The sequence below is a fragment of the Atta colombica genome, unplaced genomic scaffold (genome assembly GCF_001594045.1).
Source record: "Atta colombica isolate Treedump-2 unplaced genomic scaffold, Acol1.0 scaffold140, whole genome shotgun sequence".
Classification (NCBI taxonomy): domain Eukaryota; kingdom Metazoa; phylum Arthropoda; class Insecta; order Hymenoptera; family Formicidae; genus Atta; species Atta colombica.
The window spans coordinates 1,061,244-1,067,674 of NW_017259229.1; positions in this window are offsets into that span (position 1 = coordinate 1,061,244).

Consider the following 6,431-nt stretch of genomic DNA (forward strand, 5'->3'; position numbering starts at 1 on the left):
ATAATAAAAAATTACTCCAAGAAAAATGGAGATACTTTTTTTCATTTGCATAACACAAAAACAAAAACAGTTTTGTTAAAGTATCTAAATAAAAAAATTAAGCCAAATACAAATCTGAAAATAATTTGTTAGACTACCAAAATAATTATGTAGGACCAAAATGTCAAAACTTTTTGTATTATAACTCTTACTTAAGTTTCCTACAAAATTATTCTAATGATCCAATAAAATTATTTTCAGATCTGTATCTAAATATTTAAACACTTCAACAAAATACCGTGTAAATATATTCCTCCGCATTAAATGTTTGACGATTCCGTTTCCCGCGCTCTCGTCATTCTGTCACACTTAACTATAAAGTTTGCGAATAGGCCGTTTTCGCGTTAGGCACGTAGAACACGCGCAGATTGAATATACGCACATCCGCTAATATAGATAACAAAGAAGGGAGCCAGCCGTCAGCCATCAGTTGTATTTTAACAATATATATATATATATGCTGTCAAACGCAAGTGACAGTACATAAATTTACCTCGACATACAAGAAGAAGTTTACATCGTAATTCCACGAGAACGAGACGAGGGGGATCAGCGAGCTTCGAGTTGCCTTCAGAGTTGTCTTCGGTATTGATGAAATCATAGAAGCTCGAGCCATCGGTATTTAGCGGTAGATGTACATTGTGCAGCTGGCATAAGCCCTGGAGCGCCTCCAGCAACGCGGATCAGCCTATGAAAGGCTCGGTCAAATGGGGACCAGGCCAGCGAATGCACGTCGCGGTCGCGGGGAAAGAAGGCAGGCAGGTAAATCGCAGGTCGCGAGTCATCGGGGCGGCAGAGGGAAGAACGCGTGCCACCGGGTACACGTGTGCGTGCGTATGTGCTGCCGGGCCTAGGCCGTGCCTACGACCTCTCTAATAGAACGAGCGCATGCCAGTCATTGGCCGGTATGGTCTAGGCGATGGGCGGGGATAGGCTTCATGGGTGTGTAGTGTGTGAATAGCGGGGCATAGTGTCCCTTTTTTTCTCCCCTCTCTCCCTCCCCCCCCCCCCCCCCCCCCCCCCCCTCTCTCTCTCTCTTGCTCTCGCTTTCTCGCTCTGTCTGATGCTCCCACATACCGATTACTCGCTACCATGTCTTCCCTCCTCTCGTTGCGTTGCGCTGTATTGCGCTGCACTGTACTGCGCTGCATTGCGAGGTGCAACTGCATCGCGCAGCGCAGAGCAGCTCGATACTCACCTCGGACGAAGGTCCTTCGTCCTCCCGGTGTTTCGCCCCGCAAGACAGGATTGACCAGTTCCGTCCGGATGAAGAGGCTGGAGGAATATATATTCAGATATACAGTGGCTGGAAAAAGTATCTCCGCACAAAAGCTTTCTCGGAGTAATTTTTACGCGAGAATGAGATGCATTTTTCGTTTTGTCTTTTTTTTTTTTTTGCATTATAATAAAGTGTGTCGTTTCTGTTGGAATATATTTTTATTCTCGTTGCCAGTGGTATATTAAAAAATATATACATTATGTATATTCGTTGTTGCTTGTAATAACATCTTTTTTTTGTGCGTAATCATTTTAAAGAAGATTGCAATCTGCTGAATTTATCTACTGTAACTAGACTTGTAAATTGATAAACAATGCCTCCCTTTTTAATTATTTTTTATGTAAAAAAAATAAAGGTTTTGACGTATCTGAAAATTTAGCTAGAAAAATAATTTTGTTGGACCCATCAAAATAATTATGTAGCATATTTTTCACTGGACGTAGTCATTGGTTGTTTTGCAATTGGTTTAAGATTTCTTAATGATTGTTTTATATATCTCTAGATTTAGATTTAGTGAACTAAGGAAACCAATCATAATATTGTATATAACATGAGTATAGAAATCAATTACGGAAAGAACAATTTTACTGAAGAATCTGAAAAGTTTAGATAGATACAGATCTGAAAATGATTCTGTTCATCAAAATCATCAAAATAATTATTATGTAGCACGCTCAAACTGATTGCTAAAATATCAAAACTTGTTGCAACATTATCATCATGCTTGTGCGTGCTACGTAATTATTTTGATGGTTCAAATTATTTTCAAACCTATTTAGCTAAATTTTTAGATAATTCGACAAAATCATCCTTTCCGTGCGGAACCTAAATCGCCTGCGTGATGGTTAGATTAAAAAAATTTAGCCAGATACAGATCTGAAAATAATTTTTGTTGGACCATCAAAATAATTATGTGGGAAACTCAAGCAATGATGAGCAACGTTACAAAAAATTTTTATATTTTAGCAATCAATTTTAATAATTAACAAACCATTCTACATAATTATTTGGATAATTTAACAAATTTATTTTCAGATCTGTACAGCTAAATTTTTAGATACTTTACAAAATCTTTTTATGTAGTGATTTAATAATTCTTATTTTTCTTATCTCATTCTACTTTATATGTTAAATATGTAATTCAATGTTTTACAATCTTGTTGCATGGTTTATAATTATTAAAATCATTAATGTAAATATTTAATAGGTTTTCTATTTCGTTAAGTCTTATTTAATATTAATGAAATATTCGTTTAATATAAATCTATGCAATATTTATCTCGATGTTAACACAAATTTAGGTACGTTAATGATTCCTAAATTAAAACAATTTAACTTAAAACGCTCAAAGGGATTGAAAAAAAAGCCCATCCTCTTTATCGTAATAATATTCATTAAATTTCAATTCATATGAAGTTGATGAAAATCAATTCGTATATGGAAAAAGATAGAAACTAACGGAAACTAAAGGATAAACTAACGGAAACTAAAGGATATAGCAGAAACGATCATTTTAAAAGCCTCTGTCGCCTCGAAGTCAATCTCAAGAATTCAAATAGAAATTTTTATCCTACAAAAGAATCAACGTTGATGCCTTCCCCTCCCCCAATCTTCGCCTGCGTCAACGATCGTTTGCGCCATATGGACCCTTAACGATATAAAACGCGCGGGAGTTCCACCTGTTTCGCCTAAGACGGTAGGGTAGGAAGGGACAGAGGAAGGTCGGGTCGTTTTTCAAGGGGTTAAATCGATTATCGTTTCCCAGTTGGCGACCTCACCTCCTTTAGGTATACGCGGTAGTCGGGGGGTGAAAAACGACGGACTTGAGGCCTTCGGCCGGACTGCTGTCCGGAAATGAATTTGCCGTATATGAACGTTAATACACGGGCACACATGTGCTATGCACGTAGAAAAGCGCGCGTGCAGAACGTGGCGATTGCGAGCTCGACGAGCGCGTCGTGTTGCTATGGGGACGCTTCTTCTGTCTGTAGTTCATACTCGCGATTCTCGTTTCTGTCTCTCCTGACTCTCCTCCTCCTCCTCCTCCTCCTCCTCCTCCTCCTTCTCTTCCACATCCTCCTCATCCTCCAGTTCCTCATCCTCTCCTCCCTTTCTCTCGCTTCTCGCACCGCAATTCTCTTGTCCGATGCATATCGTCCCCCTTTCCTCTTCGTCTCCTTCTCTCTTTATCTCTCTCCTCTTAACTCTCTTGTGGCTCGCCGGAAAAATGCGTCTTCTCTCGCGGCAGCGTTCCTGCATCTGTCGCGTTGCCGCATCGCCAGTATGTCTGTTGCGCACGATTTTAATGATTCAGGAACCAAAGGACATGGTGGTCGATGGTATGTTATATTCACGGACGAAAGCGTCAGGAATACATCCGCATCCCTTGGCGGAACAAACGTACAACAAAGAGTCGCGACAATGATGTCGGATCAGTGAACAGGCAACGTGTTCGGAATCCTCAAAATTTTACTTCAACTTCGTATTCTTATTCTTATTCTCAGCCGATACGACGAAGTTAAACTCTCAATCTAACACGATTTTTTAATGCGATTTTAATTATTTTCAATAGGATGCAACTTTTTCAATAAATAAATTAGTATAATAATTACAGTTCAGTTTGAATCTTATTTTTCTGAATTTAAATCTTAGGATTTTTTTCTTTTCCAGTTTTTTAAACAATTTCTTAGTATTGTGTCTTTGTATTATAATAATGTGAATCTGTTATTAAATAAACATATCTAATACTTTTGAAATTCTAATACATTTATTCCATGTCCTTTGGTTTCTGAATTATTTATTATATAATACAATTAAATTCTGACAAATAAATATAATACCGGAAGAATGATTTTACTGAAGTATTTAAAAATTTAATTAAATACAGATCTAAAAAGAATTTTGTTGGGTCTCTAAAATAATTACGTAGAACGCTTAAACGTTAATGATGTTGCAAAAAATTTTTACATTCTAGCGTCCAATTTAAGTATACATAATTATTTTGATGGTCCAAATATAATTATTTTTAGATCTGTGTCTAAATATTTAGATACTTCAACAAAATTGTTTCTTCTTTCTTTTTGTGTATACGTATGTATGTGTATATAATCGAGATTTTACAACAAGCCTTACACTGAGAAAAATGTCTGATCAAAAATGGATAAATCAGAAAATTTTTATTTGTTCATTTTCAATCAGAATTCTAATTTATTCAGCCAAACATTTTTTTTTAAATTATTGGAATTAAACACAAACTAAGGAAGGTTTGCTTTAGTTTTATTTCTAAGAAAATAATTATCCATTAAATTCCTGATGTTAAGTCAATGACGAGGTCGAAACTTATTTCGGTAGCAAAAAGTACGATAAGATAGAATGACGTTGTTTGCCTTGCCCGCGAATGTACATATTTTCGGCCAAGTATACATGGATTTATAAGATTAATTGCGTAATCGAACGATTTCGTAACGCCTTTTTGCACATATCATGTAACGGGCATCTTCCGTCGTTAAATTAAAATTGCTGATATTTAATATTTCCATAACAACGACGCCCACAATAACAACAAAATAAAAATAGCTTAAAACAATCAAGCGAAAAAAAATAGCTAATACGAAAAAATAGTCTTTATATCTATCATGGACAAGAAAACAACAGTTTTTCGTGGAAATGAACGATAATTCCGACCGAGTGCAACATAATGTTAGCGCTAATTCTCTGTTTCATCGGCGCAACTCGGTGAACTCATTAACGAAAGCTCTAACTATATTGCATGACGTCTTCCTGCAACTAACGGTTTTGCATAAATAAGGCACGGCCAATTTTCCAGGAAACTCGGTACCTGATTTTTTCGAGGCAAAGTGCGTCGCAATATGCAAAATATATAACACAACAGCCACTCTTCATCCGTATATATTACGCTATCTTTTTATTCCATAAAAAGAACGTTCATCTTTCGCGTTGAAAAAAAAAAGGAAAAATACGTTCTCGTTGCACTGTTCTCCGCAAAAATAGCCATCATAAATCGCGCTGCTACGGTTTTTTTTATCGCTTTCGCAAATTCATCCGGCGTGACTTCGCAGCTTATACTAGCCAGCAATATCGCCAGAGACGGCCGGCCTATGCAATCGAGAAAACTTGGCGAATTTACGGCACGCGAATTGGCAGAACGACGGGGACACTCGCGGTAACCGTTTGTCGAACGCACGACAATTTCATCCGGCCAGATCGTAATTTTACGAGTCGAGAGAGGAACTGAGAGGGAAAGGGGAATCCCGCGATGGGCCCGCCCCTGAGACTCAGTTCATTCACACGGTCGTGTCTCGCTAAATATAATATGGCGGTGACCCCCGGTTCCCCGTTCGTCGATCCCCTCGCGCCCTTCTTCCCGAATCAGCCGCACTCATGCTCTCCCTTTTTCTCCCGCGTTTTCTTCCTTCTCTCCTCGATATCCCTTGAATTCAACGCCCCTCTGATTACGCGTCGCCCTTTCGCGCCCCCGCACACCTCCTTCTTCTTCCGACCGCGCGCTTACGGCCCTGCCGCCCTTCGGAGGACTCTGCCTGCGTCACGAAGGAACGCGAGATGCATCTCTCCGTTGTGATCTCGCACTTTTTAACTTCGATCAAGTAATGATATTTAACATAACGGCGTTGCGTCGAGGCTCTTGATGTTCTTTCACCGCTGCTATCTCGGATTTATGACGTCAGAAGCGAGAAGACCCACGATAGAAATTCTTACAAATCGTTGAATAGAAATATTTTTCAATAAAACATCATTTGCAATCGATGGAATAGACTTATAAAATGTACAAATGTTGAATAGAAATGTTTTTCAATAAAACATCATTTACAATCGATGGAATAGATTTATAAAATGTATAAAAAGTTGTTTTGTTTCGGGAGAAACAAAACATAATTTTATATAGGTTTTTTTATATATTTTATGGTTGGGAGAAACAAAAAATTAATTGTCCTGTAAATAAATAAAATATTTATTTATTCTAAATATTTATGCAATTAATCGATAAATCATAATAAAATCTTATTTTGAATACTTAAAAGTAATTACATAAAAGTATTATAGATTTATTAATTTTTTCATTTATTTTAATTTA